The 18,985-nt window shown below is 51.1% G+C and overlaps 1 long non-coding RNA gene across 1 annotated transcript in view; it reads left to right on the forward strand.

The window, feature by feature from the left end:
* The first annotated feature begins 8,119 nt into the window (after positions 1 to 8,119).
* Positions 8,120 to 18,985, forward strand: part of LOC129682564 (uncharacterized) — a 20,037-nt gene continuing 9,171 nt past the window's right edge. The window contains exons 1-2 of the long non-coding RNA XR_008720998.1: positions 8,120 to 8,202; positions 14,082 to 14,269. This is a non-coding gene — a long non-coding RNA (uncharacterized LOC129682564). The remainder of the gene's footprint in view (positions 8,203 to 14,081; positions 14,270 to 18,985) is intronic.

An 18,985-nucleotide genomic window follows, 5' to 3' on the forward strand; every position in this document is an offset into this window, starting at 1 on the left:
GAAAAAGATAGGACCCTTCAGTAAATTAACTAATTTTATGGTAGTCTCTTGGGACTAGATTAAAGAGTTTGATTGGTCTAAAGAAGGCCTGAGCAGTCAAAGAGTTTTTTTTTTTTTGTTTGTTTGTTTATTTTTGGTGGTTTTTCGAGACAGGGTTTCTCTGTGTAGCACTGGCTGTCCCGGACTGTACTCACTCTGTAGACCAGGCTGACCCCGAACTCTGAGATCCAGCTGCCTCTGCCTCCCCAGTGCTGGAATCAAAGGCGTGCGCCACCATGCCTGGCTCTGAAAGGACGATTTTTAATTAGAAAATCAAAGACGCCAGAGTTCAAGTTTGTTTCTTTAATCCTTGCCTCTTTCTCCTTGTTTCGCCCGACCTCAGGGGCGTGTGCTGTGGTTTCGGTGCAAGACTCTACCTCACGCACAAAGCACGGTTTGCTCTCGTGCTCCAGATTAACGCGGGCACAGGAAGAGGAGGAGATGTTCGGTCTACAAAGCATCTTGGGGAATTTTCATCAATATTTTCTCCCATCGGGGAGAAGTGGTCCAAGCTGTAATAACAGCAAAGAACCACTAGGTGGCGACAAAAGACAAGTTTCTCAGTCTAGTGTCGCGGCTCCTAGTGGCCTGCTTGTCCACCCTGGGAACTTTGGGGTGAAATCAGAGGTCAGCTGAGGTGCTTACCAACTAGAACGAGGATGAGAACAGGCAAAATGAAACACTTCCACACCAGTGTGAGAACAAGCACACCCTTTGCAGTGCTTTATCCAAGATAAAGTTGTGCAGGTTTAAAATTACTGTGTGATGTGAACATAGTATGTATATTATGCTCCTACTATAAAATAATGGGTTTCATGGTGACATTCTCACCCACACATAGCATGTGTTTCGCGGCTGTTCACGTCCCCACTCTGCCGCCTTCTGGTTCACAGGAGGATCCTTAAATTTGATGGTTTTTGAATGTGTATGGGTGGTTCACCTTCGTGGACAGCTGCACCGCATCAGTGGCGCCTGCTCCCAGGGAAGGTAGAAGAGGAGTCAGATGCCCTAGGACTGGAGTTACAGACAGCTCTGAGCCGCCACCTGGGTGCTGGGAACTGATTCTGGGACCTCTGGAAGAGCACTGAGTGCTCCTACCCACTGAACCACCTCTCTAGCCCCCCAAAGCTTCACAAATTAAAAGTGCATCAGTTTCCGTGTGCCTCGTGTGTACAGCTGCCCCAGGGGCCACAGCTGGCATGGACTCCCTGGAAATAGAGCTATAGGCAGCTGCAAGCCATCACGTGGATGGGAACCAAACCTGGGTCCCTTGTAGGAGTGGCGAGTTTTCCTAACATCTGAGCCACGTCTTCAGGCCGGTCCTTAAAATCTTTAAAGTAGGCAAATCTTTGACTTCCTCATGATTACATCACACAGGAGTCCACGTTAGTCAAACAGCTCTGTGCTGGCAATTTTGATAAAGATTCTTGATCTTCCTGGAGCCTCAGGATGGAATATCTGGAGATTTATTCCTGACCCTAGACAAAGCATCCTTTTATGGATTTCTAAAGCCCCTGGCTTTCTTTCTGTTGTTTGGGGGTTTTCAGTATTAGGAGCACTGAGCCGTGAGCTCTGTAAGAGGAATTAGGATGCTGTGCTATTGCTTAAACTAGAAACCTGGGGCCATTCAAATACATGGCATCCTCCATGGCTCAGACTCAAGCTGGCAAGATTCAAGATATGAGTATTACGGATGTGGGGGAAGGCTCAACGTGGGGAGCCCCTGTTAGGGTCGGCAGTGTTGTAGGTCCAGCCTCAGGACCTGCCCAACGCCTTCCCTAGGACAGACTCAAGATCCAGGCCATGGCTGGGCTTCGGCGGCGTCGACGCCCTCAGATTATTTCTGGGGCTGCCTTTGATCTGGTGCACCCTGCTGACTCAGCGCCCTGGGGAGAAGCCTCAGGTACTCATTACAGCACCCCGGTGAGCCATGAACCGTCTGTGACAAGGGAAACCGAGGGTCGGTATGTGGGCTACACTGCCTGGAAGCAAGGGCTGAATGGGAGACGTTCTCTCCACCTCAGGGCCAAGGCTGGCTCATCCCTCTGGGGTCTCCGTCTTTGGTCATAGCCCATCCCATGGACATCAGAAGAGTGTGCCTTCCCCAGAGCCCCACCTTTCCTGACCCTTTGTTGGCCTGTGGCCTGTCATTCAACAATACTGCCTTCGCGACAAGTCCTCTGGGCCCTGGAGTTGGTGGCCTGCCCACTGTGCAGGCCATGCTCTGGTACCTCAGCCGATCCTCTTCTGGGAGCTTCTCCTTCTTCCCTCTTCGGTGCCTGCTGTGGCCGCCATCCTCTGTCCAGCCACAGAGGGAATGCCATTCTTGTCGGAGTTTTAGATTGTGGAGAGGAAACTCCACCCTTTCCCGTCCAATTGCCTGGGTGTGTGCTGCTGGAGGGGCCAGCCGTTTGGGACCCACTGAAGGAGCTGAGCTGTGTAAATCTGGTGGGCTGGGGGTTTAACGGCCTTTGAGACTTTCTTTCCTTAATTTGGTGGCTGCCATCCGGATCTGTCTCTGATCGTGGATCTGTCCAATTCCTAGTCCCTCAGGGTCTCCCATAACCCCTGCTGTGATAGGAAAATAGGAACAATGTATGCACTTTGCAAGGTAACAGTCCCTCAGCTGAGGAACGAATCCAGAAACTGTGGTCATTTACACAATGAATACTACTCAGCAATTAAAAACAAGAATATCATGAAATTTGCAGGCAAATGGTGGGAACTGGAAAAGATCATCCTGAGTGAGGTATCCCAGAAGCAGAAAGATACGTGGTATATACTCACTTATAAGTGGATATTAGACATATAATATAGGACAAACATACTAAAATCTATACACCTAAGGAAGCTAAGCAAGGAAGACCTTGGGTAAGATGCTCACTCTTCATTCAGAAAGGCAAACGGGATGGAGATCAGAAGAGGGAGAAAACAGGGAACAGGACAGGAACCTACCACAGAGATGTTCTGAAAGACGCTGCCCAGCAGGCTGAGACTCACAGCCAAACTTTGGGCAGAGTGCAGGGAATCTTATGAAAGAAGAGGAAGACAGATTTGGAGGGAACAGGAACTCCACAAGGAGAGCAATAGAACCAAAAAATCTGGGCACAGGGTTTTTTTCTGAGACTGATACTCCAACCAAGGACCATGCATGGAGATAACCTAGAACCCCTGCACAGATGTAGCCCATGGCAGTTCAGTGTCCAAGTGGGTACCCTAGTAAGGGGAACAGGGGCTCTGACATGAACTCAGTGGCTAGCTCTTTGATCACCTCCCCCTAAGGGGGAGGAACAGTCTTGCCAGGCCACAGAGGAAGACAATGAAGCCAGTCCTGATGAGACCTGATAAGCAAGGGTCAGATGGAAGGGGAGGAGGACCTCCCCATCAGTGGACTTGGGGAGGGGCACGGGAGAGGAGGGATGGAGGGTGGGGTTGGGAGGAAATGAGGGAGGGGGCTACAGCTGGGATACAAAGTGAATAAACTGTAATTAATATAAAAAACAAAACAAAAAACAGGAGAAAAAAACAGGAGAAGTATACCTGGAAGGTTAAGGTTCTGTTTTCAGGTCAGTTGAGAAGATTTGTCCTGTGTCAAGTCCTGTGCAAATTAAGGACTGTTTCTGTTTGTAATTAAGAAAAATTCTTGATTCTTAGATTTGAGGTAAACTGCTTTCGATCCCATTCACAGGATGACTTAAATCCTTCCCCTTGCTCCTTTCCTTTCATTGTATCTTTCTAATGATGTGTTAGACACCCCTGCCCCCGTGAACACCTTCCCTCTCCTATAAAAAGGAGCTCAAGAGGCCAGCAGGGCTTCTCGCTCCAATCCCGACTAAGGGTGAGACAGCCGGCTGGCCAGTGCCGGGTGCACCCCAAAATGCAGCTGGCTTTAACTGGACAAGCATGTCTTTGGTCTTTTCTACTCGAGATTTTCAAGTTTAACGTGGCCAGGAACCCTTCTTTCTGGCTCCCAAATTAGCTGCATGAACTTGTCGATTCCCAGGTTGGAAATGACTTTAGTTTGTCACCAGGACCTTTTGAGGAGGGAGTAGAAGCTGTTTTTTTATTCCCAGGGAGCACACTCTCATCTTTTGACAGGGTTCCAGGGTTCCACGGTAGATAATGGGCAGAACTGCTTGTGTTTTCACCAAGCAGGTTTATTCAAATCTGGAGTTGACGGAAACAGGTGAGACATCCCAACCCCTCTCCCCCGCCCCATTTTTGAAGAAGGAAAGTCTTAGGGGTTCTATGACCGTGCCTGCAACAATTTGTCCCCAGCCTCGTTCGAGTCCTTGCTTTGACAGTTTATTCTGTGAAGGCCGCCAGGCTCTTCCTCTGAAGACCAGGTGCCAGTGTGACCCCCATGTCCTGTGACCCCATGGTACTGGGGTGTTTGCTAAATGAACTAATTTTGCCAGGAAAGTGGTGCTGGGGTCTCATGGGACAGGCTTCACCATTGTCTTTCTTTCCAGTACAAGTCAAAAGGGTTGATTGTTGTAGATCACAGGACAGAAGGCAGGGTTGGTGCTAGGTTTGTGTTTACACTGAATATCAAAGCCTGGCAGGGGAAGGCCAGCCGTTTGCTTCCAGGCAAAGCATTCTTCGGCTGGCTCGTCTATATGGCCTCTGTGTTTCAGGGAAACGCTGTAAGCTCCTGTGCCAGCCTTCCATGGTGTGGTGTCATTGTGCATGGACCCTGTGTATGGGAGTCACTTTGCCTCTGACGAGAGTCTGGGGCTCACGGCTCTCCTGGGCACAGAACTGCTGGATTCTGCAGGAGGTTGTGGGGTTCATTTCTGCAGCCTTCCCTCCCACCAAGCTCCCTGAGGCTTCTGATGGGCGTCACTACTCTCACAAGACCGCCGGTCTCCTTTAGGGCTCGTATTCCCTTTCTCTCTGCTGCGACAAGATAAATGAGAGAAGCAATGTAAGGAAGGCAGGGTCCATGTTTGCCGGTGCTTTGAGAGCACGGTCCAGGTGGAGGGGGGCTTGGTGGCAGGTGCACACCTACAGCTGTGACGTCGGGAGCATGAGCCAGCTGACACGCGTGAAGGAAGGTTCCTGAGAAGGATGGCAACTTGCGCTGAACGCTCTGCAAAGCTGCTTCGCCGAGTAGCACAGCGGTGATGTGAAAGGCTGGGTGACTCAGGTTGACGCATCGTCCTGCACTGATGTAACCTCTCCGTGGCCATTAGGAAATTCCTGGGAAGCAAGGAGCAGTCTCCCATTTCCAGCCAACCAAAGGGCTTTGAAATGCTGCTCCATAGCACCAAAGGCCTCTGGCGGTCTCCTTGCTTCACGGGGAAGCGCCTACTCATGCTCCCAACAGCGTCTTTGGAAAGTGCCTTGATTTATGACTATCTTCGTTCTGTTGCTACAAACACTTCTTCATATTGTTACCATGTTGAAACATGGACTTGGCCTGAACCTGTGTTGCTGGACCATGGTCGCTCATGTTTCCCTCCAGAATAACCCTTCTCTTACCTCCTTTGAGGCAGAGCTGGGTTTTTATGCTGGGACTCAGCTTTCTTTCTCCCTTTCCCATTTCTGTTCAGTCCCAGACCCCAGCTCGTTGAGATGGCAGGCTTTCCTCCTCAGTTAAACCTCTCAGGAAGCCTCCACACAAAAATGTCCAGGGGTGTGGCCTAGGTGACCCCAAACCAGGTGAGCGGAGCCACGCTGCAAGGCTCCATGCAGCACAGCTCTGCTTCCTTTAGCTTGTTCTGATCTCCAGAAGAACTTATGGCTAACAAATATAAATTATAGTTTTTGATTGGTCACTATTAATTCACACCTAATTGTATCAGTAATTAAAACTTTGTGTGTGTGATGAGGTATGGGCAACCTTAATTTTTGGTCCTCACCATCAACTATTTTTGAGGAAAGGGGAGTCTCTTCTTTTGTTTGCTTATTTCATTTTTATGTGTGTAAGTGTCTCACCTGCATGCATGTCTGTGTACTGTAGTGAGGGAAGAACTTTGGTGTCTTTAAAATCACAGCGAGGTTACATGACTGGTTTGCTTTTAATCCCAGGTGTGGGAGGGCTATGGGCTGCTTCAGACTGTCCGCAGCAGCTGACTGTGGTTGTGAAAGACTCTGGCTAGAGCCTCTCTAGACGGGGAGACCCCACTTCCCAAGAATCAGCGAGACCAGCCTTCGGATGCAAGCCGCAAGAGGTTTATTTCGATACACGGGTACCCGGGGCGACAAAGCCTTTCGGAAGACCTGCGCGCCCCTCGGTTGGGGTAACGGGTTTTTATAGGGCTTGGGAGCAAGAAGCACATTTACAGAAGCGAGAAGCGTAGTTACGGGGATCTGATTGGGGGATTTGAACAAAGCCATAGTTAGGTTACGTATTTGGAGCAGGGAAGGCGGGAAAGCAGATGTGGGCTAAGTCACGTAGCCGGTTTAGAGAAGGCGGGAAAGACTCCCGGCTCTTATCTTAGGTGTCCCGATTGTTTCAGGCGCCCAACCGCAGATACCTTGTGGTTGGACACCTGTCCTGCCCTGCCTCTGACCCTGTATTGCTTGTAAAATAGTGTTGCCAGCATTATGCTAGGGCTTTTTATTTTTCCAGTTGGACTCGTGGTCTGGCAGGGGTATGGTTTTGTCAGTTGAAGAGAGTTCTGAGGGCTCTTCAGAGGGTGTATAAATGCCGGAGACACAAGAGAGGTGCTGCTGTTTGCTACTAATGCAAGTTGCTGTTGGCTACAATTTGTTGTCTTTTGCAGTGGTGAGCAAAGAGAGAAGTAGAAGAAATCAGATATCCTGTCTGTGAAGATCAGATTTGCCCTAAGGGACTCAATACCCCTAACCAGCAGGAAGTAGTGTAACAATATCAGCGCCCCCTTCTCCTTCCACCTAGTGTGTGTGTGTGTGTGGGGGTGTGAAAAAAAACCCCAATAAAGTAGCCAAAGGTCTGCTACAGTGTACCACGTTCCTGGGGCCTGAGGGTGACTGTGAGCTGCCTATGGATGCTGGACTCCAGGCTGGGTTCCGTGCCACAGCAACGACTGCCCTTAACCGTTTGGCCATCTCTCCAGGCTCTAAGTCGCTCTCTTTTTGCAAAGTAGGTGGCCACTCTTCGGCCTGTAACTCACTCTGTGAACCAGGCCGGCCTCAGACGCATAGAGGGGCACCTGCTGTGCCCAGGAGTGAGCCTCCACACCGCCTCCACACCGGGCTCTTTGGTTACTGTCTGTCCCCCAGGCTGGCTGCTCCAGCAGCTCCTGGGTTGTTCTGCTTTACCTCACCCAGGAGCCCCGGGCTACAGATGCTCGCTGCTGCGAGTGGCTTTGTGTAGGTTCTCAGGATTTGCATGCACACCCTGACGCTTGCCCAGCAAACGCTGTCAACTCACTGAAGCGACTTCACGTGGCTCCTGGAGAGACACGAAGTACACGTGAGGAGTAAAGGTGGCTACAGCACACGGTGCTCACTAGTAACGGAGCTGCAGTGCATTAGCCTCCAGGGTCAAAGGCCAGCGAGGTTTTTAAATCCAAGAATGAACCCACAGAAAGTGTGTGACTACAGACTGAAAGGTAAACTTGTTTTCTGCAAGATTTCACGCTGGGAAGTGCCAGGCGCTGCGCTGCTCCACTGAAAGCCATGTAGTGAGCAATTGCAGATGACTTTGTGAAGTCTCTTTATAGATCTTGTGAGTGGTGTGTGTGTGTGTGTGTGTGTGTGTGTGTGTGTGTGTTCGCGTGCACGCATGCTAGCTGGTGTGGGATCCCGGGGTGGCCACCGTGGGGCACTGGTACCTGCTCGTCCTCATGCTCACACTGCCTGAGCTCGTCCTCAGTGCCCTGACCTACATCCGTCCTCGCCACAGCAGTGTTGGGTTTGGTACCGACACCTAGTCATGGAGGCTGACTTGGTAGCCTGCAGTTCAACTCTATTTTCTTCCCAAAGATTTTGTGTCAAGGTTTAAGGACCCCCTGTGGAGGGCAAGCCTGGTAACCATGGCAACGCCACTGCCATCGCAAAGTAGCTCCCAGAACTCCAGGCTCTGGGTGGGGGGGGTTAATTCTCACAACAAAGGCTTCTCTGTTCTCCTGGGCACAGGAACACCGCTGGATAGTGGCTGGGACAGGCCCCCAAGGCTGATGACTCTGGAGGAAGCTGTAGGCCAGCTCCCCACCCTAGCTGTCTTCTGGACAGGTAAGGGCATGTTCTGAGGGCCCAAAACCCTGAGCAGACTTGCTCCTGAGCAGGTGTTGGTGGCGATCTCAGTCGGAACAGCAATACTGCCTCCTGTTAGCATTTCTCAAGCTGGGTGTAGCTCACCCTGTACCCCAGCTCTGGAGTGTCTCAAAGGGTCACAGAGCCAGTCTCTCCTCAGAGCCCGCTGCACAGTCGCCCGATGACCAGGTCAGCTGCTTCCCATAGGTGTGAACGGAGTAGAAGTGGTTTCTGAGCTTGTGCTGGGCGGCTGCGTCATTATCGAGTTAACTGCTCCCTTGTCAGCCACCTGCGTCCTCCAGGCTGTGAGCCGCCCCTCACGTGGGGCTCCAGCTGACAGGTAGGGTTTTCTCAGAAAAAGAGGGCAGGGTGACTTAAAACTTTAGTGCCGTGAAAATGTGTCTGAATTCTGGTTCGTTTTGTTCTACGAGAGTAGCCGCGATGGAGGGTACAGCCCTGAGAGCAGAGGTTTTGTAGTTAGAGCAGGACTTTTTATCCTCCCTGGTCCGTCTGTCTGTCTGTCTGTCTGTCTGTCTATCTATCTATCTATTTATCTATCTATCTCTATCTATCTATCTATCTATCTATCTATCTATCTATCTATCTATGTCTGTCTATCTATCTATCTATCTATCTATCTATCTATCTATCTATCTATCTATCATTTTATTTATTTTTACCTAGTGTTCATTTTTTGGCTTGCTCATTTTCTGCCTTATTCAACCATGTTTTGTAGGAAGGAGTTTGCTGTGTATTTGTAAAATGGAGATGACAATGATCTTGAGATGTGAGAATCGGAGCATGCACAGAGATGTGACAGAGCTTGCTTATGGATGCATGATTGTCCCTGCTGGGCAGTGGCGGGGAGCTGGGCTGGATGCTTTCAGGGATGGTTCAAGATAGCAGAGCAGCAGGATCAAAGGGACGGGACAGGGCAGGGGGAGCTGTGCTTGGTGATTGTCGAGTGGGCTTTCTTTAACGGGCTTTAGAGAAGGAGTTTCTTTGCCAAGGTCACATACAGGTGGTTCTGTATTGACTGACAGGCTTGGATTATTTAAGTCTTCGCTCCCTTCCCACGAAACCTCTGATTTTACTCTTGCGAGTGTCCACTTTTGCATTGGCCTAAGACCCTAAGTAGGGGACTCCCATAACAGTTACTCAGAGGCAGACACCCCAACCCAGCCTGTGACACACTGGTCCATTTTCTGCAGTTCCGGCAGGAGGGAGGTAGGCATACATTTCAGGGTGTGTTTGAACAGGAAGAAGCAGGCACACACAGCTGCACGCAGACGGAGGCTGTAGGCGGCTCACAGGTGGCTGGCAGCACTATCTGAGCAGGACTGTGTGTGGTACGTGGAGTTAAGAGTCCCAGGCTGCCAGGCACGTTATTAGAAGAGGGGCATAGACGCTCCCTGAAGGGCAGACATTTAGCCGGACTTTTCTCTGGAGGTTTTCTGGCCCCAGAGACATCCTGTGGCCACTAACATTCTAACTGGTGAAACAAAAATGGACCTAGAGCAGCAAATGAGCAGACTGACTTGCAGGTGAATGACGAAGTGTGTGTGTGTGTGTGTGTGTGTGTGTGTGTGTGTGTGTGTATGGGTGTGTGTGTGTGTATGTGTGTGGGTGCGTGTGTGTGTGTGTGTGTGGGTGGGTGGATGTGTGGGTGTGGGTATGTGTGGGTATGGGTGTGTGTGGGTGTGTGTGTGTGTGGGGGGTGTATGTGTGTGTGGGTATGTGAGTATGTATGTGTGTGTGGTTGTGTGTATGTATGTGTGTGTGTGTGTGTGTGTGTGTGTGTAGAGTCCTTCCTACCTTAGCAGCTAAGGAAAGCTCATCTTTAGAAACACTATTTTCTCTATAATTCTGAGCCTGCTATAAACTCCCTATATACCTAGCCTGACCTTGCACTTCTGATATTTGTTGCTTTGTTTTGTTTTTTGAGACTGGGTTTCTCTGTGTAGCCTTGTCTGTCCTGGAACTCATTATTTAAACCAGGCTGGCCTTGAACTCACAGAGCTCTGCCTGCCTCTGCCTCCAGCGTGCTGGGATTAAAGGTGTGTGCCATCACCACCAGGGTTGATTTTTTATTTTATTTTATTTTATTTTTCTTAAAAAGGTCACAAACTGCTTACGATTAATTTCTTTCTATGTGTATGGGTGTTTCTGCCTGAACACGTGTTTTTTTTTCCTTTTTTTTCTTTATTAATTATACTTTATTCACTTTGTATCCCCCCTATGGTTCCCTCCCTCCTCCCGTCCCAATTCGTCCCTTCCTCCACCCTCTGCACGTATGCCCCTCCCCACGTCCACTGATAGGAGAGGACTTCTTTTCCTTCCTTCTGATCCTAGTCAATTAGGTCTCATCAGGAGTGGCTGCATTGTCTTCTTCTGTGGCCTGGTAATGCTGCTTCCCCCTCAGGGGGAGGTAATTAAAGAGCAGGCCAATCAGTTCATGTCAGAGACAGTCCCTGTTCCTATTACAATGGAACCCACTTGGATACTGAACTGCCATGGGCTACATCTGTGCAGGGGTCTTAGGTTATCTCCATGCATAGTCCTTGGTTGGAATAGCAGTCTCAGGAAAGACCCCTGTGCTCAGATTTTTTGGTTCTGTTGCTCTCCTTATGGAGTTCCTGTCCTCTCCAGAGCTTACTGTTTCCCACTTCTTTCCTAAGATTCCCTGCACTCTGCCCAAAGGTTGCCCATAAGTCTCGGCATCTACATTGATAGTCTGCAGGGCAGAGCTTTTCAGAGACCCTCTGTGTCAGGCTCCTGACTTGTTCCCTCTTTTCTCCTTCTTCTGATGTCTAGCCTCTTTGCCTTTCTGGATAAGAATTGAGCATTTTAGCAAGAGTCCTCCCTCTTGATTAGTTTCTTTAGGTGTACAGATTTTAGTAGGTTTATCCTGTATTATATGTCTATATGAGTGAGTATATACCGTGTGCATCTTTCTGCTTCTGGGATAGCTCACTCAGGATGATCCTTTCCAGATCCCACCATTTACCTGCAAATGTCATGATTTCCTTGTTTTTTATTGCTGAGTAATATTCCATTGTGTAAATATACCATAATTTGTGCATCCATTCCTCTACTGAGGGGCATCTGGGCTGTTTGCAGCTTCTGGCTATTACAAATAAGGCTGCTACAAACATGGTTGAGCAAATGTCCTTATTGTGTACTTGAGAATCTTTTGGATATATGCCTAGGAGTGGTATAGCTGGATCTTGAGGAAGCGCTATTCCTAGTTGTCTGAGAAAGCGCCAGATTGCTTTCCAGAGTGTTTGTACAGTTTACATTCCCACCAGCAGTGGAGAAGGGTTCCCTTTTCTCCACATCCTCTCCAGCATGTGTTGTCTCTTGAGTTTTTGATCTTAGCCATTCTGATGGGTGTAAGGTGAAATCTCAGGGTAATTTTGATTTGCATTTCCCTGATGGCTAATGAGGTTGATCATTTCTTTATGTGTTTCTCTGCCATTCGATATTCCTCTATTGAGAATTCTCTGTTTAGCTCTGTTCCCCATTTTTTAATTGGATCACTAGACACACTAAACCACTTAGAAAAAGAGTGGGGAATTACCCTTGAACTCATTGGCACAGGAGACAACTTCCTGAACAGAATACTAACAGCATAGGCTCTAAGAGCAACAATCAATAAATGGAACCTCATGAAACTGAAAAGCTTCTGTAAAGCAAAGGACACTGTCATCAGAACAAAACGACAGCCTACAGATTGGGAAAGGATCTTCACCAACCCTTTATCTGACAGAGGACTAATAACCAGTATATATAAAGAACTGAACACATGTTTATACCACATATGTACCTGGAACTCATGGATGCCAGAAGAGAGGCTTAATGAGTCCCTGGTGAGACTGGTGCGAGTCATGATGTGGTGCTGGGAATCGAACCTGCCTCTTCTGGAGCGGCTTCTGAGTGCCCTTCACTGCTGAGCCGTTTCTATGGCTGATCCTTTTGTCTTTTCTTTCCCAGTTCTGGGATTGCAGGGCTGTAGGGACACCTGATTCTCCATCCACCATGCTCTGTCTGTCTGTACACGGGCTCGATAGGAGAGGGCACCAGCTCCCACTATGGATAGTTGTGGGCCACCACATGCTTTCTGGGAATTGAACTCAGGAGCTCTGAACCTCTGAGCCATCTCTCCAGCCCCACCAGGTACACTCTTACACAAGGTTTCAAGAGTTTAAACAGTGTCAATCTGTTCATTTTATGTGTGTGTAAACAAATCTCCCCCAGATACGGTCCTTGAACCACAGGCGGCAACGGGCAGGGGCCCGATTCTCTACTGGTACTTGACATTTTCAACATTGGAAATAACTATTATTTAAAAATGCACCTTAGTGTCTTTACTTATGAGTCAGTTTGGAAGTGTATGTTTAGCTGTTAAGCTGTCCCTTTTTGGTGTTGGAGGCATGTATGTGCCATGTATGTTTGCATGCCCCTGCCTGTAGGCGTGCTCACCAGTGTGGGTATGTATGTGTGCAAAGGCCAGAAGCTGTTGGCAGAAGTCTTCCTCTTTTTGAGACAGGTCCTCCCAAACTTAGGGCTCAGGGTTTCAGCTAGACTATCTGGCCAGTGAATCCCCAGATTGTCTGTGTCTGCCCTGCCCTGGTACTGGGGTTCCAGACACCCGCTGCCATGCCAGGCTCTCATGTGGGCTTTGGGGCCCTGGTTCTTGAGCGACAGCACGTAAGCCAGCTGTGAAATACCGGTTACAACTTCAGCATCTTCTGAGGTTGGCAGCTGGCTCCTTGATCCTGAAATGTTCTTGGTACAGTGAAAACAAAACAAACTATTATCTTCCATTCCTGCATATCCAAACAAAGTTTATATTCTGTGTCCAATTAGCTTTGCCAACGTGATGCCTGAGGTCACCTGAGAGGAGCCTTGACTGCGGTATTTCCTAGATTGACTGGCCTGTGGGTGTGTCTGTGTGTCTTAACCTGACACAGGGCCCAGGCTGCTGTAGTTAGTAGGCCCAGTAGTGCTGGCTGAGGGCAGGTGATCCTGCTTGTAGAAAAGAGCTGGCTGAGCTCCAGCCAGTGAGGGCCTCTGGAGGAACTCCTGCCTGACTTCTCTCCATGGTGCCTTCGACCTGAAAGTCAAGCACAGTTAACCCTCTCATCCCCAGGCTGGTTTTGGTCGGAGTGTTTTACCACAGCAACATAAAGGGGGCTAGGACAGTCTAAGAGCACTCGCTCCCCAGGGTTTCACTCGTTAGCTCAGGCGGGCCTCCAACTCTTGACAGCTGCCCCCCCCCCCCCGCATTAGTCCCCCATTTTTTCGGTTACAGGTTTGAGCCACGATGCATGGCTCTGATATTAATGTTTTGCTTTCCCTCTTACAGAGGGCTGTAAATGAAATCACCCCATTTAGAGCTTGTCTTTAACCTTCGGGGCTCCCCTGTCTGGGGGGGACTTGTTTGGGGGTAACACTAGAGCCAGTAAGGAGCAATGCCTCTGCCCATACCTTATGCCCCATTACACGGCAGGAAATGTAAAATACCTGCACCTGGCCACTCTGAACGTTGCTCCCTAACGCTTCCCTGAGATGCTGAACTACTCAGTGCCCCTGTGGCATCAGCGCCTAAGCAGGGCCTGATGTGCTCAGTGGCCCTCGTTTTGGCCAGCTGCAGGGCACACTTATAGATCTGGACACTGAGCGTTTGCAGCCAGTCTCTCCAGGTGCAGCTGCGGGCCTCTGCCTGCCTTTCCTTCCCTCCGAGTCTTTAGGACAGCCTGGGCTGTAGGGATGTGTTGGGGGGCTAGACTTCAACACAGAACACCTGCTGTGTGGCTTTCTTGGAGGGTGAGCAAATATCTCTTCACTGTATATAGAACACTGATGACAGCCGGAAGCCCAGGCCTCCCTTGGTGAACCAATGGCTTTATGGGACTTCACAGGAGTGCGCACGAGGAGTTACTTACAAAAGTGTGGGCGGTCCCCGAACAGCTGCATCACGGAAAAGTCCCACCCAGCACGGACGCTGATGCCATGAAAACTGCAGGACCAGCCTCTCCTTCAGGTAGCCATCTGCTGTCTGCCGTCTGCCATCTCGCTTGTCCTGAGACCAATGTAGCTGGGGCAGGATGGCATAGAGTGTGTGTGTGGGGGGGGGGGCAGGAGGGACTCTCAGGTGAGGCTCTAGTGACCCTGCCCAGGCCTTTCTCCCAGAGAGCTCAGCAACAGGCCCAATCTAAGAGTGCCAAGCAGGTGCTCACAACCGCTCTCACTGGAAGATGGTCGTGACTGTGCCACGCTTGGAGGACAACATTCCCCGAGATGGCAGAGTGGGATCATCAGCCACATGCATGTTTTCCTTCACTGCAGTTACCCTTTGGCCCAGAAGCTGCCTCAGGTTAGAGTCTGTGAGGGTTCAAATCAGGCTCTTGTCTCCAGGAGGCTTAATCCAGCTGCATTAGTATCCAAGGAGACAAATTACCAAGAGCCCCGTGATTTTAAACAGCAAAACCTGTGATCTCTCCCCCCCACTCTCTCTCTCTCTCATGTGTGTGTGTGAGAGAGAGAAAAGAGAGAGAGGGAGAGAGAGATGAGGTGAGCAAGAGAGTGAGAGAAAGAGAGGGAGAGGGCAAGAGGAAGAAAGGGGCAGAAGTGTGCATCCGAGGGGCCTGGATGGCCACGACCAAGCTGGTGTGCCAGGGAAGGTCATTTGTGCCCTTCCCAGGTGACCCCAGCGTGTGGCCCCTTCACTCCAGTTCCTGCCTCTTGTCCACAGCTCCATCTCCCCTCTATCTGTCACACCCTCATCTCCTCTGAGGACCCGGCTCACTCTGAAACAAGGGTGTCTTGTCTTGAGATCCTTAGTGTAGTCTAACTCGGAAGTTCCAAGTGGGCACAAGGTTCCCTTCTTTATTATTACTTATTTTGTATATGTGTGGGGTTTTGTCCATAAATGTATTTATGTACCATTTGTGCGTGTACATGCTGAGGCCAGAAGAGGGCATCGGACACCCTGAAGCTGGAGTTACAGATGGTTGTGAGCTGCCATGTGTGTGCTGGGAGCCAAACCTGGGTCCCTGTGGAAGAGCGGCTGGGGCTTGCAACCATTGAGCCATCTCTCCAGCGCCGAACATGAGCTTTAAAGAGACACTGTCAAGTCCAATAGCTGACAAAGGCAAATGGTCCCAGAACTTTAGCTATGTGGAGACCAACTTTCAGGCAACCAGCCTGGTGCCGATCTGCTTAGGACACGTCAGTGAGACTCAGTACCATGAACTCCCTGAGCCAGGGTGCTAAGGCGCGTGAGGCCCACACAGAGATGGCGTGCACGCAATAAGAATCGGTTGGAGACTTGCAGTTCCACCGTGGAGAAGCAGAGCTTCTGACTGTGTGTCCGTGAGCTTCCGAGTCCTGGCCTGTAAGCGGAGCATGGCAATAACACCCCAGAGCTCTGTGGATCCAATAGGAAAGGGTCTGGGATGGCCGGGGAAGCACTTGGGACATAGTCAGTACACAGTGGAGCATGGCTTTGAGACCACGACAGCTGAGACATCAGCTCAGCACGTGGGAAGTGGTTGGGGTCGTCAGGAAAGCAGCACCGGGGCCTGGTCCCGAGGAGAGCTGGCCAGATCTTGATGGGCGCCTGGCGGTCAGGCACGGCTCAGCTGGGAAGGCCTAAATGGGCTTTGGGAAGGTTCTAGGTGGAAAGGCCGAAGAAGGGCATTGGAAAGCCGCCCAGCTGGAGCAGGGCAGGAAAACAGAGAAGGGTAGCAATCTGTAGTAGCTGTTTTCCCATCGCTCTGACAGAACAAAAGCAACCGAGGACAGGCCTTGTTTTGGCTTTAAGATGGGACACGGTCTGTCATGGAGTCGTGGAGGCAGGGGAGGAGGCGGCCGTTTACAGCATGCCCACACTCGGGAAACAGCTGCAAGGTGCTGGTCTTCTCCCATTCTGCCAGGGACCGACCCTGGGGATGGTGCCACCACGTTCAGGGTAGGGGCCCATGTCAGTCAGCTCAGCAGACACCCCCGCAGGCACGGCGGACACGGGTTCCTACGAGATTCCACATCCTGTCAATATGACTATTACACAGCTCCTGACACCCCCAGGACCAAACTGGGGGAGGCAGGAGGTGGCCAAAGGGATCAGAACAAGAGACTTACATCAGCTGCCTAGATGGGAGCAGAGACCCCAGCCACGACGTAGAAGGGGGCGGGAATAGCAGGGTCTCATTGTCCCTTCTTCATTTCCAGGCTCCGTGGGAATTTTGAAATCACAGAGCAGCCTGTTGGTCACTGTGTGCGTGTGTGCGCGTGCCCGCGCGTGCCCTTAGCAGACCACGGAACCCTCCCTGTTGCAGAAGGCACTGACCCTGAATAAGCAGTAACTGGTGGCTGAGCACCATTTGCCGTGGCTGCCGTCGGCTTGACGGCACAGAGCGCTTTGCCGAGTTTGCCTTCAGTGAGGGGTGACAACGCTGTGGGCTGCGCTGCCGCTCCATGCACTTCACTCACCTGGTCCACGAGAGGCCGGGCTCCCCGTCTGCGCATGCTTCCACATGCCGAGACAGGAGTTCTCTGGTAGGGCAGCTCCCTGGCTAGTCCACAGGGCCGCAGCCCAGGGCTGGGGCTCACGGGGCCTCTTCCTGGACTGCAGCTAGTCCTCGTTGGTTGGCTTCTACAAAGACTTCATGTGGCGTTCAGCACAGCGGGTTCCTCTCATCTTTCTGTGTCCATCTCCTCCTCCTACTCCGTCCACCCCTAGGCTTTACCTCTTCCCTCTTCCCTCCCCTCCCTTCCTTTCCCCTCCCTTTCTCCCTTCTTCCTTTTCTCCCTCCCTCCCCCTTCTACTCCTCCTCCCTCCTTCTTCCACTCCTCCTCCCTTCCCCTTCCACTCCTCCTCCCTTCCTTTATTCCCTCCCACTCTCCATTTCTCCCTCCCTTCATCCCTTCCTCCCTCCCTCTGTCCTTCCTCCTTCCCTCCCTCCCTCCCTCCTCCATCTTGCTCATATTTTCCTTTCTCTCAACCCCACTTGGGCATCAAGTTCAGACTGAGCTAGCCACCCCTTTGGGCTTTGGGCATGTTCTCAGTGCTGCTTAAAGAAGGATCTGTATTGTTTTGTTCTTTAATTCCCTTTCTCACGGCAAACCAGACCCAAGCTCTGAGTGCTGCCTTTGGGGGGGTCTCAGTAGGCTTCCCCTGCACACACCTCTTTCTCCCTGTTAGTCTGTAGAGATGTTATCACACTGCCTTCAGCCTTGCCCGGGCGGTCCACAGCAGTGAGAACCTTGGCCCGGCTGTGCTGCTCTGCTTCTCCCCGCTTTCGTTTTCCAGCCACAACTTCATGGGGGTTTTCTGCCACTCATCCTGACAAGATGAGTGTCACTGTTTAGTCACCAGGCACAAAATTGTTTTATGGGTGGCGATGCAACTCAGTGGGCACAGTGCTGGCCCAGTATGCAGCAAGTCCTGGGCTTGGTCCTCTGAACTGCAGAGACCCAGGAAGTGGATGCAAAAGGAGTAAGAAGTTCAAAGTCATCCTGGGCTGGTAGCCATCTCCAGTCAGCTGGGAAGAATCTAGAGGGATTGTCTAGGTCCTGCTCACCTGCGTGCGTGCCTGGGGGGGGGGCTGTCTGGATTATGGTAAATTATGTGAAGGATGTGGGTTAAAAGTGAGCAGCCCTGTTTGCTGGGTTCACCTCCGTCTGCTCTGGAGTGTGGGTATGACAGGCTTCTTCAAGCTCCTGCCATGGCCATCCAGCAGTGAGGAAGTGGAAGCTGGATCTGTCAGTGGAGTAAATGCCCTCAAAGCTGCCATTGCTGAGCTACTCCATCGAAACAGCCCGAAGGAAGGGAGGAAACCAGAGCAGGGCAGCCTGGGTACTTGTCAAAGCAGAGCAAAACGAGGCACGCCTGCCTCTCCTTCTTCTCACTACTTCTAATTGTCCAGGAGGGAAGCATGCCACGTGCCTTAGTTGTATAGAGGCCATGACCTCGCAGCTCTCACAGAGGAAGCATTTACCTGGGGCTGGCTCACAGTTCAGAGGTTCAGTCCAGTACCATCATGGTGGGCAGCATGGCCGCATGCAGGCAAGCGTGGTGCTGGAGGAGCTGAGAGGTCTGTTTCTGGACGGGCAGGCAGCAGGAAGAGAGGCGCTGGGACTGCCCTGAACATTTGAAACCTCAAAGCCTACCCCAGTGACACACTTCCTCCAACAAGGTCACACCTCCAATAGCGTCATTCCCTATGAGCCTATGGGGCCATTTTCATTCAAACCACCTGCCCCCTCTCCTCACTACAGCCTGGGGTTCCCCACAAATAAGAGTGTTGGCAGCATTTCCCTGTGCCACCCCGGCTGCTGTGCCTCTGTTGTAGGGTCGGCATGGTCTGGGCTCTCCATGGCCGAGCTGGGCCAGGCTGCCGGCTAAGCCCCGCCTCTCAGCAGCAGGCACAGTCCCACCTCAGCATCCCCTGCCAGCCTGGCCTGGCACCAGGCTGATAGGTGTGGAGCGCTTCTCCCTGCCATTGATCTGCTTGTCTCTGGCTGCCGATGGCTTGCTGTATTGCCTCCCAGGCCTGCTGGTGGTTGCAGCGCTCTCCTCTGCAAACCACAGGCATTCACTTACCGCAGTTTTCTCTCTGGTCCTCTGGTCCAGTGTCCCCATCTGCAGAGACCTTTTTCACATCACTGTGTTTGCTCGTAACCTGTAGAGTTTGAAGTTTAGTTTAAGAAGGCCCATGCTGTCCACAGTCTGTAGGCTGATTATCTGGGTCTTCTC

This window comes from Psammomys obesus, unplaced genomic scaffold (genome assembly GCF_907164565.1).
Source record: "Psammomys obesus unplaced genomic scaffold, mPsaObe1.curated_primary_1811, whole genome shotgun sequence".
Taxonomy (NCBI): Eukaryota; Metazoa; Chordata; class Mammalia; order Rodentia; family Muridae; genus Psammomys; species Psammomys obesus.